The 13,098-nt window shown below is 40.8% G+C and overlaps 1 pseudogene; it reads right to left on the bottom strand.

The window, feature by feature from the left end:
• Nucleotides 1-12,111: 12,111 nt before the first annotated feature.
• LOC120861273 lies at nt 12,112-12,589 on the bottom strand (annotated as a pseudogene).
• Between the last annotated feature and the right edge of the window lie 509 nt (nt 12,590-13,098).

Raw genomic sequence — 13,098 nt, 5'->3', positions numbered from 1 at the left:
ATGGTCTCCAAAATCACTGCAGATGGTGACTGCAGTCATGAAATTAAAAGGTGTTTGCTCCTTGGAAGAAAAGCTATGACCAACCTAGACAGCAGATTAAAAAGCAGAGACATTACTTTCCAACAAATATAAGGTCCATCTAGTCAAAGCTATGGTTTTTCCAGTAGTCATGTATGGATGTGAGAGTTGGACCATAAAGAAAGCTGAGTGCTGAAGAATTGATGCCTTTGGACTGTGATGTTGAAGAAGACTCTTGAGAGTCCCTTGGACTGCAAGGAGATCAAGCCAGTCCATCCTAAAGGAAATCAATCCTGAATATTCATTGGAAGGACTGATGGTGAAGCTGAAGCTTCAATACTTTGGCCACCTGATGTGAAGAACTGACTCATTGGAAAAGACCCTGATGCTGGGAAGGATTGAATGCAGGAGGAGAAGGGGATGACAGAGATTGAGATGGTTGAATGGCATCACTGACTAGATGGACGTGAGTTTGAGCAAGCTCCAGTGGTTGGTGATGGATGGGGAAGCCTGGCGTTCTGCAGTCCTTGGGGTTGCAAAGAGTCAGACTTGACCGAGGGACTGAACTGAACTGAGTATAAAGCTAGTAAGATCATCTTAATAGCTTGTTTGATTAATGCAGGTACAACTTATAAACTAATGAAAATCAGTTAATGGACATATTTGTGACTCTCTTTTTTAATTCTCTAGATCATATTATAAAAGTTTTGCTATTATCCCAAGTCTTGAATGGTTAAGGTAGACTAGTAGCATAATAGCTTTCAAACACACACATATAAAATCATTATCTCTTTATGTGATATGTCAAAAAAATTGTTATATCAGAGAAAGTCTGAAAACAGAGAACAGAACATAGTCAAATTTAATCTTAACTAAGTCCTTCACCTTATCCGAAATAGCGAGATAAAAAAATTCTGTAACTAGTTTTCTGAGTAGTAAATATTCTTATCCTTCAGCTTTATAACAGAGAAAGGCAATTTATAGCATGGTGTCTAAATAAATGTAGTGCCTGCTACTGCTGCTGCTAAGTCACTTCAGTCATGTCCGACTCTGTGCGACCCCATAGACGGCAGCCCACCAGGCTCCACTGTCTCTGGGGTTCTCCAGGAAAGAACACTGGAGTGGGTTGCCATTTCCTTCTCCAATGCATGAAAGTGAAAAGTGAAAGGGAAGTCGCTCAGTCGTATCCGACTCTAAGCGACCCCATGGACTGCAGCCCACCAGGCTCCTTCGTTCATAGGATTTTCCAGGCAGGAGTACTGGAGTGGGGTGCCATTGCCTTCTCCGAAATGTAGTGCCTACATAAGTGATATTTACTCAAGCCTTGGAAGGATGAAGAGGTTTGCTCTAGAAGAGAACACCTCCTGGAAGTACTTTGTTTCATGACCCCACTGTTCCCTGTGTTATATAAAATAGTCCACTGAGACTTTTATTCTGTATTAGAAAAAAATCTGGTAGGATGCCATCTCTGATATATGCTTTGTCTAGTGCATGCTTAGATGACATGTGCAAATACATACACGGAATCTTTTGTGATTTTGATTGGAATTGCATTGAATCTATAGATTGATTTGACAAGACTTTTCTAGTGGCTCGGATGGTAGAGTTCGACCCTGAGTCAGGAAGATCCCGTAGAGAAGGGAGTGGCTACCCACTTCAGTATTCTTGCTTGGAGAATTCCATTGATTGAGGAGCGAGGCAGGCTGCAGTCCATAGGGTCTCAAAGAGTCAAACACATGACTGAGTGACTAACATTTTCACTTTTCATATTTTATGAAAATAATAATTCCATTATTTAAGTGTGTTTTAGTGTTTTTCAATAAATTTTTATTAACTTTGTCTTGCATATTTGGTAATATTATCCCTAGGCACTTTTATATGTTTTTTGATACTGTTATGAACAATATCCTTTGTAAAGTTAAAATCTCTTTTTTTGATATAGAAAAATGTAGTTGAATTTTATATCTAGCAAGTTCTAGTATTATTTAAAGTATTGCCATCTGTTCTCTTTTCTCTTCTGGAACTGCCCTTATTTGCTTATTGGGTTTCCTAGATCTATCCTCTAAGTCTTGTATTTTCTATCATGATTTCTGTTTATATTTCAGTTCTTTGCTTTGTGATAGTTCTTCTGCTTAATTTTCCAGGCACAATTCAGATCTCAACAGTAAACATTCTATCCTTTAATTCATCTGCAAGTTGTTTTCTTGAACGACCATAGCTTTTCTTTCTATAAATTCTTTACTTTTACCTGTTTTCATATATCCTTAAATGTCAGCTCATTACTCATTAGGATTTACATTCTTATTTACCCTTTTTATTGCTAAATTTCTTCTTGCATATCCGTGCTTTCATTTAGGATTATTTTTCTTTTGCTTGAAGAATTCCCTTTAGTATACCTTTAATACAAGTCTCCTAGGTGGTGAGTTCTCTTCAGTTTTTGTCTGAAGATGTATTTAATTTTTCTTTTTCTTTTTGAAAGGTATTTTTATTGAATTTAGAGTTCTAGCTTGGCAGTTATTATCTTACAACACAGTGTGTCATTCCATTATCTTTGGCTTTCATCACTATTGAGATGCCAACTGTTAGCCAACTGTTGTTCCTTTGAAGATGTATCTCCTAACTGTGCCTCTCCACTTTTTAAAGATTTTTAGTTTATCTTTGGTTTCAGCAACTACATTATGATATAACTAAATGTGCTTTTCTTTGTATTTATCCTGCTTGATTTCATAGGATTTCTTATTTGTGACTTTCATTAGTTTTGAGCATTTTTGGCCATTTTTTTCTTCAAATAATATTCCTAGCCCATTGTTTCTCTCTTGTCTTCTGGATCTCTAGTTGTATCTGTGTTAGTTTTGTTTGTTTTTATTGTCTCTTAATGTATTTTATGCTTTTTTCCCTGTATTTTCTTTTCTTTTTTTTCCCAGGCCCTGCAGTGTGGCTCGTAGGGTCTTTGTTCACCAACCAGGGATTGAACTTGGGCCTCCTGCAGTGGAAGCAAGGATTCCTAACCACTGGGCCACCAGAGAATTCTCATTCTTTTTCTTTTTTAATCTCTTAAACTTCAGTCTGATTTTTCTCACCTGCTTCTAGTTCACTAATTACCTTTCATTTGTGTGCCACTCCAGGATTCTTGGGTTTCCCTTGTGGCTCAGCTGGTAAAGAATCTGCCTGCAGTGTGGGAGACCTGTGTTTGACCCCTGGGTTGGTAAGATCCCCTGGAGAAGGGAAAGGCTACCTACTCCAGTATTCTGGCTTGGAGAATTCCATGAACTGTATAGTCCATGAGGTTGCAAAGAGTGGGACAAGACTGAGTGACTTTCACTTTCACTTTTGTGTGCAGTGTGCTGTTATAAGCCCTGTTGAATTCTTAAATGTGATTATTTTTCAGTTCTGGAGTTTCCATTTTATATTTCATACAGTTTCCTCTACTGAATTTGTCTGTCTTGTCATTTAATTTACCAAACCTATTCATTGTGGTTGGCACAGTGGTAAAGAATCTGCCTACCAATGCAGGAGATTCACAAGAGATTCAGTTTCGAGCCCTGGGTCAAGAAGATCTCCTGGAGTATGAAACGGCAACCCACTCCAGTATGCTTGCCTGGAGAATCCCATGGACAGAGGAGCCTGGCAGGCTACAGTCCATGGGATCGCAAAGAGTTGAACATGACTGAAGTGACTTAGAATTCTCACAAAGAGATAATTTGAGGCTATGGATGGTATAGTCGTCTTCTTGCAAGGGTCTGACTATTTTAATCTAATCAGGGATTTCGTGATGCGAAGTTGAACTTTAGTTAGGAGTTGGTCTCTCCTTTGGTTTAGGCCTTTGAGGGTTTCAACTAAAAGTAACGAGTGGTTGCCAGAGTGCCTCTATCTTATTAGGTCCTGAACTTCCAGGTTTTCCCCTGCAAGCTCTATAAGACCATGAGTGAAGTCATTCAGTCGGGTCCAACTCTTTGGGACCCTGTGGACTGTAGCCTACCGGGCTCCTCTGTCCATGGGATTCTCCAGGCAAGAATACTGGAGTGGGTTGCCATTTCCTTCTCGAGGGGATCTTCCCGACCCAGGGATCAAACCTGGGTCTCCAGCATTGGAGGCAGATGCTTTAACCTCTGAGCCACCAGGGAAGACCAATTTAGTTTCTCAGCCACTTAGCTACTGCTTTCTGCTCACCTCAACCTCTTGTTACTACTTTTGAATCAGTAATTCCTTGAAAGGAAAAGAAGCACTGAATGTTAGGCTTATCTCTTCAAACTCCTTTTCTGTCTGAGATTTTAGCCCTCAAGTCCTTGCTGCCTTGGTCCCTCTTTGATATCTAAAAATAGATTGTTTTAATTTTAAATTTTGTTCATGTTTTCCAGTTGTTTTTTGCTGTAAAATTGGTATGCAAGAAACTGCACCCTTACTAGGGAGAGCAGAACTCCCTACAGAATAACTTTAAACATAAGACAACTGATGCAAGACAATGATACTCAGAGCCTACCTTAAGTTATTTGCCTTTATGTAAACACTGCGTCAATGTCAGCAAAGTTTATGTTCTATTTACCTTTGAGATGCCTTGACTTTTAAGGGCAACAAGTGAATTTTTCCCTAAGAATTTCTTCTCTTGTTGGTCTTATTTCTACCATATTTACTGTTTTCTTTGTTCTTTCCCCCACTACTTCCCTCATAATTCCGAGTCTCTAATTTGACTCAGGCAAGGTGTGTCTAAATTGTTCCACTAAATTGTATCTGCAAGTGATAAAATGATGGCTCACTGTCTCCCTTTAGCTCTAGAGAATAAGCCAATCATCAATGAGACTGAGTGAAAACATTCCTTAGCTTGATTTCCCAATACTAAATCTCAAGTGATCTTTAGTTTTTATATAGTTGTAATAATAACTTGATAGTGTATCTTTGTAACAAGCTTTCATTTAACTAACAAGCCTTTAACAATTTCCTATTCTCTAGAAATATCTAACAATAATAAAATGTATTACATGATCTTGCTCCATCTAGCCAAGGCTAACTGACCCACAGGAGAAATCCTAACCCAAACTGGTGCAGTCAGATCCTCCCTATCAGAAATTTGACATCTGTGACAATTAAATATAGAGATAGAGTTTTTAGAGCTGCATAATATAATACACAGCTTCTAAGGTGGGTTCTCCGTTGTACCCCTCCTTCTAGGAGTCATGTCCTTATGTAATGTTTTCCCCTTGACTATAGGCTGGACCTGGTGATTCACTCCTAACAGACTACAGCAAAAAGTAATAAGGTGTTGTTTCTGAGATTAGATTGGAAAAAGACTTTGGGTTCTACTTTGAGGGCTCTTTTTCGTGCTCTCTCTCTTTTTTTTTTCTCTTTTGTTCTCTTGCTCACTTACTCTGAGGGAAGCCAGTTGCCATGTTATGTTGCCCTTTGAAGAGGTCCATGTGTCAAGAAACTGCATGCAGGAGGTCTCTAGCCAAGAGGCAGCAAGGAACTGATGCCCTCGATTGAACAGCTGTCTAGATACTAAATTCTGCCAACAACCATGGGAGTGAGCTTGGAAAAGAATCCTCCTTCAGGTGAGTCTTCAGGTTAGACTGCAGCCCTGGCCAACAGCATGACTGAAATCTCATGAGAAGTCTTTTCTAGTAGAACCATCTCAGCTGCACTCGTTTTTCTGACACTCATTTCTTCTCCTTATCTGCTTGCTGCTCTGGTCTTTCTAGTATGGCATTACAGTTGATCAGCTTCTTTGGTTCTTGTTTTCTGTTGTTTGCTTCATCAAAGTTTTCCCCATGAGTTCCAGTATTAACTCATTTGGTATGTTCTCTTGTATATTGTCACTGGGCTGTGTCATTCCTTCTGTGATATGCTGCGGCAAGGATTTCTATGAATGCCACCCAGAATCCTGGGTTTGTCTTTCATCTGTAGGTCAGACCTTGGATGTCTTGGCCTTCTCAATATCCTGGACACTTGATGAAACATTTAGCTGTTGTTTTCCTAAATAATGCCTAACACAGGAGCCAGATAGTCTGCCTAGCAAGCCTTGCCTGGGTCCCTGATGTATTCTCTTTGAACTCTCTGGGTACCTTGCCTGATCTTTTCAACTTTCTTTTTCTAGGGTTAGCTTCTCACCCTGGTGGCTCAGTGGCAAAGAATCTGCTGGCAATGTGGGAGACCTGGGTTTGATCCCTGGGTTGGGAAGATCCCCTGGAAAAGGAAATGGCAACCCACTCCATAATTCTTGCCTGGAGAATCCCATGGACAGAGGAGCCTGGCAGGCTAAGGTCCATGGGGTCACAAAGAGTCGGACATGACTGAGCGACTAAGCAGCAACAGCAGCAGCTTCTCTTTGCCAAATTATCTTGGACCCTTCTGATGCATTATGCCTGTTACTTGATAGGAACTAGTTGTCTACAATATTACCATTCTCCTTCTAACCCTCTTTATCCCATCTCAATTATCAGATGGAAACCATGCCCTATGTCTCAGTCAATTTTTACCCAGATTCTACCCAGGTAGGTTGTAGCTCAGTTTCAAATCACACTCACTTCCCACCATGGGTACACTAGTTATGATTACAGTTGAATACATTCAGCTATTTTATGTATGCAAATATATTTTTACTGTACTTTATGATATAGAACTTTGGTTCATTTGGTTTGCTTTTGTTCATTCCTCTACATATAATTTTTGTGTGTATTATTCCACATGTTCATATGTATGTTTTTTAGTAAGGAGTTTTGAAGAACTTTAAAGTAGTCCTTGAACTTGTTTCAGAATAGAGGAGGGATGGTCCCATAAGTTTTCTCACTTTTCACTTTAGCTTGTCAGTTGCATTAGATTGTAAAGCATATGACCTTTCATTTAATTGCCAAATTCAGTAGTTATCACCTACTAATACAAGGCACAAGATTATAATCTTAAGCACATTACTGATAATATCTATCAAAAAAACTGTGAAAAAAATTACCAGGTGTTTCCTAAAGAATATTCACTCTTTCATTCCTCTAGTGGTTTTAACTATTTTGGAGGATCTAATAAAAACTATGTTTTCTCTCCAGATGTGTGGGTAAGCAGTTTCAGATATCTATTGCTGTGTAACAAACTACCCCAAAACTTATTGACTTAAAATAAAAATCACATTATTTCTCATGGACAGTTCTGTTCCACATGGTGTCTGTCATCTGGCTAACTCATGTAATAGTTGCATACTGCTGGGATTTTAGCAGGGGCTGGACTGCTGAGGATGTTCACATTCCCATGTTTGGGGTCTTTATGTTTGCTGTTGGATGGGGTGTCCTGTTTTTTTTTTCTACATGACCTCTCTGAACAAAAACAAGCTGCCAGACTTCTTAAGGGCTTGACCTAGATCTGTCATAGCTTCTCTTCTGTCACATTCTATTAGTCAAAGCAGTCATAAGTCCGACTGAGTTATAAGCGGAGAGGAATAGACTCCACTTTTTTTTTAAATTTATAACTGTATTCATCAGCTCACTGGGCCCTATGTAACTAATCCTTGATCTTTTTATTTATTTATTTATTTTTGACTGCATTGGGATTTCATTACTTTGCACAGGCTTTCTCTAGTTGCTGCAAGCAAGGGTTACTCTGTTGCAGTGAACAGGCTTTAGGGTGCACAGGCTTCAGTAGTTGCGGCACACAGGCTCAGTAGTTGTGGCTTGTGGGCTTTAGAGTGAGCGAGCTTAGACTCCACCTCTTGATGGGAGATATAGCATGTACCAACAGGGATGGGATAAATGGTTAGTGACTATCTTTGGTGACAATCTACCATTAGCATATTCACACAGAATTTTGCATATAACATCAGGGAGTTCATCAACCCATGAGAACCACCTATGAAGGATCTATGCTTGTCAGAGTCCTAGGTTAAGAATCTCAGCTCTAAAATATAAACCAAGTATAGTGTATCCCAGAAATGCAAGTTTGGTTTCATATTTAAAAGGCAATGAACCCAGTTCTCTGTATTAATAGTAGTAGGATAAAAGAAAAAAACTCACTCGATCATTTCAGTGGATGCATGCAGAAAAAGATTTGACAAAATCCAATATCCATTTATTAAAAAAAAAATCAGCAGACTAGGAATAGAAAGAAACATTAATCTAATAAAGGGCATATATGAAAAACTGACAGCTAACATTATGCCTACTATTGTGAGGTACAGTCTACATTGAAAAGTATATAATATGACTCAAATGGTTTTGTTTTCTTTTTAGATTCTACTTTATTTGGCAAAATTCAGAAAGTAATAACCAATTCATATCTTCCTATGTCCTCTCTGAAGAAGGCAGTTCTCCAGAGACAAAAACTCTGTGACTTGGGGATCATCTACCATCTTTAAGCTTTACACTAAGGCAGCTGATGGCCTAGTGGTCAGGCCTCCAGATCCAAAGCTCTCAGAGACAATAGAAGAAAGCAAAAGGAAACTCTCATTTCAAAGACACTGAAGCCTTCCCATCCCTCCTTTGCCCACCTTCCACACTCCCAACTTAAGTAGATAATAGAGGACAATGTATGAATGTGAAAGATGCTCACACCTTCTTTTTAGTTAAGGAGCTGCAAAATCCTCCCCACCCTCAGCCCTCTCCAGAAGGAGGACAATTGGAAACACCACTCAAGGCTTAGTGGCACAAGGTGAGACTGGTAAAAACCCAGGGAGAAAATATTTTACCTTCAGCCCATTCTCAGGACTCTAGTGAACTTACACTAAAAATAATATAATGCTGGTGGGAGTGAAAACTCACATCATCAAATAGAATCTGGTATCACATTAGAAAAATGAAGTCACTGTGATCAAGTGTTTTATACTGGAAATGCAATGATGACTCAGCATTAGAAAAGCTTTTAGAATAATTCATTACAATGTGCTGAAGGAGAAAAATCATGTCAGTCTCCAAATATTACTGGAAACATTTAATAAGATTTAATATCCATTCTGACAAAAATTTTTAATATTATGTAAATAATACAGAAATTCTTGCATTGAGATATATCCTTTCCATACATTTGATTTTAAAAATTATAAGACATGTGTTGTCTCAAGGCCAAGAGTAACATCCAATTAAAGATAGAGAAAAGGATAAGATGAGTACCATAACCACTATTATTATTATTTTACTTTTTAATACAAAGAAATGTTACATACAGGGTAGTTGTAAATTTTATATGATGTCTCAAGAGAAATATTCTTTTTACTGTCAGTTTTAAAATTTTGATTTTCTCAAGATTGTTGTAACCTAATAGATTAAACAGCTAGATAAATGTGTTTTAATATTAACAATGCAATTTAAAAGTGAGCAAAGGACTTTGGATAGACATTTCTCCAAAGAAGATATCCAAATAGTCAATAAGTACATTAAAAGATACTGAGCATCAGTTATCTTTTGGGAAATGCAAATCAAAGCCAGAATGAAGTGCCACACCCACTAGAATGGCTACTTTAAAAAAGAACAAGGGGAATTCTCTGGTGGTCTAGTAGTTAGGATTCCACACTTTCACTGCTGTGGCCTGGGTTCAGTTCCTGGGGGCGGGGGGGCGGGGGGGGAACCAAACCAGAAAATAACAAGTGTTGGCAAGGATATCTAGAAATCGGAAATTTTATACACTGTTGGTGGGAAAGTAAAATGGTTTGGTCTCTTTGGAAAATAGTTGGGGACTCCTCAGGAAAAAAAAAAAACATAGATAGATTTATCATATATTATGATCCAACAACTCCACTTCTGGGTATAAAACTAAAAAAATTGAAAGCAGCATCTGAAAGAGATGTTTATATACCCAAGTTCATGACAGCATTATTCACAATAGCCAAAAGATATTGAAAACCCTAATGTTAATCAAGGGATGAATGGATAAACAAAATAACATTTGCCTTGTCAGAGGTTTATAGGAAAACTGTGACCAGACCTACGTGGACAGTTGCAAGAACAAAGGATTCTGCCACCAAGAAGTTTGCAGTGACCAACCACACCCACTTGCCTTTCAAAAGAAGCTTGAATTATAACTTGGAGAAAGTGGGTCTGTGGGACAGTAGCTCACTATCTTTTCAGTCTGCTGGCTTTCTGAATAAAATGACTATTCCTTACCCCAACAATTTGTCTCTTGATTTATTGACCTGGGGTGTGGCAAGCAGTACAAGCTTAGACTCAATAACACCATTTATGCTACTTTCTGCCCCTATGTTTTGTCAGTAGTTGCGGCCTGTTGACTCTAGAACTCAGGCTCAATTGTTGTGGCAATAGGCTTAGTTGCCACATGGCATGTGGAATCTTCCCAGACCAGGGATTGAACCCATGGTTCCCTTCATTGGCAGGCAGATTCATTACTGCTGGACTACCAGGGAAGTCTTTATTTTTTTATTTTTAATATTTGGCCACACCATGTGGGATCTTAGTTCCCTGACCAGAGATTGAATCTGGGCCCTTGGCATTGAAAGTGCTAAGTCCTAACCACTGGATCACCTGGGAATTCCCTTGTTTTTCTCTTTCTGACTTACGTCACTTAGTATGATAATCTCTGGGTCCATCCATGTTGCTGCTAATGGCACTATTTCATTTTGAGGGGATGCTGAGCAGTATTCCATATATACACTACGTTTTCTTTATCCATTCATCTGTTGATGGGCATTTAGCTTGCTTCCATGTCTCGGGCTTCAGAAGCTTGGACCTCCCTGGTGGCTCAGATGGTAAAGAATCTCCTTGCAATGCAGGAGACCCAGGTTCAGTCCCTGGGTCTGGAAGATCCCTTTGAGAGGAGAATGGCAACCCACTCCAGTATTCTTGCCTGGAGAATTCCATGGACAAAGGAGCCTGGTGGGCTATAGTCCATGGGTCAACACACCATGTCTTGGCTAGTGTAAATAGTGCAGCTTTGAACATTGGGCTGCATGTGTCTTTTCAAATTAGAATTTTTTCTCGATATATGCTCAGGAGTGGGATTGCTGGATTGTATGGCAACTCTACTTTTAATTTTTTAAGGAACCTCCAGTGTTGTCATTGTTCAGTCACTAAGTCGTGTCTTTGTGACCCCATGGACTACAGCACGCTAGGCTTCCTGTCCTTTACTGTCTCCCAGATTTTGCTCAAACTCACGTCCATCCTGCTTTCCATAGTGGCTGCACTATGAAGGCTTCCCTGTCCTTCACTACCTTCCGGATTTTGCTCAAACTCACCTCCATACTGCTTTCCATAGTGGCTGCACCAATTTACATTCCCACCAACAATGTAGGAGGGTTCCCTTTCTGCCATACTTTCTCCAGCATTTGTTATTTGTAGCCTTTTTAATGATGGCCATTCTGACTGATGTGATGTGGTACCTCATTGTAGGTTTTTTTTTTTTTTTTAATTTTTTAAAATATATTTTTGGCAGCAGTGGGTCTTCATTGCTATGTGTGGCCTTTCTCTAGTAGCAGCTAGCGGGGACTGCTCTCTAACTGTGCTGTTCAGGTTTCTCATTTCGGTGGCTTGGCTTGTTGCAGAGCACGGGCTCTAGAGCACACAGGCTTCAGTAGTTGTGGCACTCAGGCTCAGTTGCCCTGTGTATGTGAAATCTTCCTAGACCCGGAATTGAACCCAACCCATGTCCCCTGCACTGGCAGGCAGACTCTGAACCACCAGGGAAGTCCCTTCATTGTAGTTTTGATTTGCATTTTTCTAATAGTGATGTTGAGCATCTTTTCAAATGCCTATTGACCATCTATATGTCTTCTTTGGAGAAACGTCTATATAGGTCCTCTGCTCAGACAGAGGAGCCTGGCAGGCTACAGTCCATGGGGTCGCAAAGGGTTGGACACGACTGAGCAACTAACACTTTGGGTTTTTTTTTAATTAAGAGAAAAGCTTTCATTGGCTGGGGGTTGGAGGAGGACACTTACTTTATTTAATTCTTAGTAATGGCATCTCTAGGGAAAGGGAAGTGGGTCCAGGGAAATCAGATCCCTTTGGGGGATGTGCAAGCTGCCCAGAATCCCTTGTCCCTCCCCACTTTGAGCACTTGGGGTGAGTGTGGGTGAGTGAAGGGAAGAAGCAGGGCATGATTGATAAAGCTTTCTAGGAGGCAAAAGGCGCTGATGGGTTACATCTTGGGCCTGTGGAGGGAGGGTGTGGGCCGGGGCTCCCAGTAAATCCAGGGGCTCTTTTGCATCCAGGCCTGGCTGCTAGACCTTTTCCTTCATTTTCTTGGCTTTGGCCTTGGCTTTGGTCTTGGGAGTGCAGGACTTGGTCACATGGATGGTCTAATGGCACTCAGCATTGTACTGTGCCTCCTTCAGGGTGGTGGGCTTTAATGTCTGTTCCCCCATCAGATCCCCCGCAAGGTCTCAAACTTGTACTTGCAGTCGGCTCCAAACTCCTTCCTTCTTCCAGCGCATCCGGGCACCTGGCACCAGATGCACAGTCTGGGACCTATAGGTACTCCGGCAGCAACTGACACCACAGTCTTTGCTGCTGAGGGTGGAGGGCCTCCAGGTCCACTCCATGCACTTGCTCCCTGGGCCTTCCATCTTTACTTTGTCTTTCTTTTTGGCCACCTCTGAGGTGAGCATCAGCAGAGTGAGGAGGGCAGGGAGAAGGAAGCCTGGGTACTGCATCCTGAGTGTGGAGCGTGGGTCAGAGTCCCCACTGGGGGCCGCAGGTGTGGACCTCCCACCCTTTGCCCCAGTTTCCAGACCCAAAGGGTTGGGCTGCTATTGCAGTGGCAGTGGATTGGGATGGGGGCTGCCAGCCTTGGGCAGCCTGGGCTGCCTTGCTGCCAGCCTGGGCTCACAGCAGGAGGAATCTCCCCAGGGGCCACCTGGAGCCTGAGAGGCAGCTCAGACTTCCACTCCAAACCCCAGGTTGTCAGCAGGGGAGGTGCTCAAGTCCCTGCAGGCTCTTTTGGGCCCTGCAGGCTCAGTTGGGTTAGTTTGTTTTTTGTCATTGAGCTGTATGAGCTATTTGTATATTTTGTTCTGAAACTTATCTCTATATGAATAGAAAAGATTTATATCTTTAAAAGTCAGAGCCTCAAGGATGAACTATTGTGTCTATTTCAGGATATAGGTAACATTGTTTATTTGCCACATGGCACAGTTTATGGGATCTTAGTTCCCTGACCAGG

Source organism: Oryx dammah, unplaced genomic scaffold (genome assembly GCF_014754425.2).
Source record: "Oryx dammah isolate SB20612 unplaced genomic scaffold, SCBI_Odam_1.1 HiC_scaffold_11232, whole genome shotgun sequence".
Classification (NCBI taxonomy): Eukaryota; Metazoa; Chordata; class Mammalia; order Artiodactyla; family Bovidae; genus Oryx; species Oryx dammah.
The sequence above is the reverse complement of the archived record's forward strand: the minus strand, read 5'-3'. Positions and strand labels throughout refer to the sequence as shown.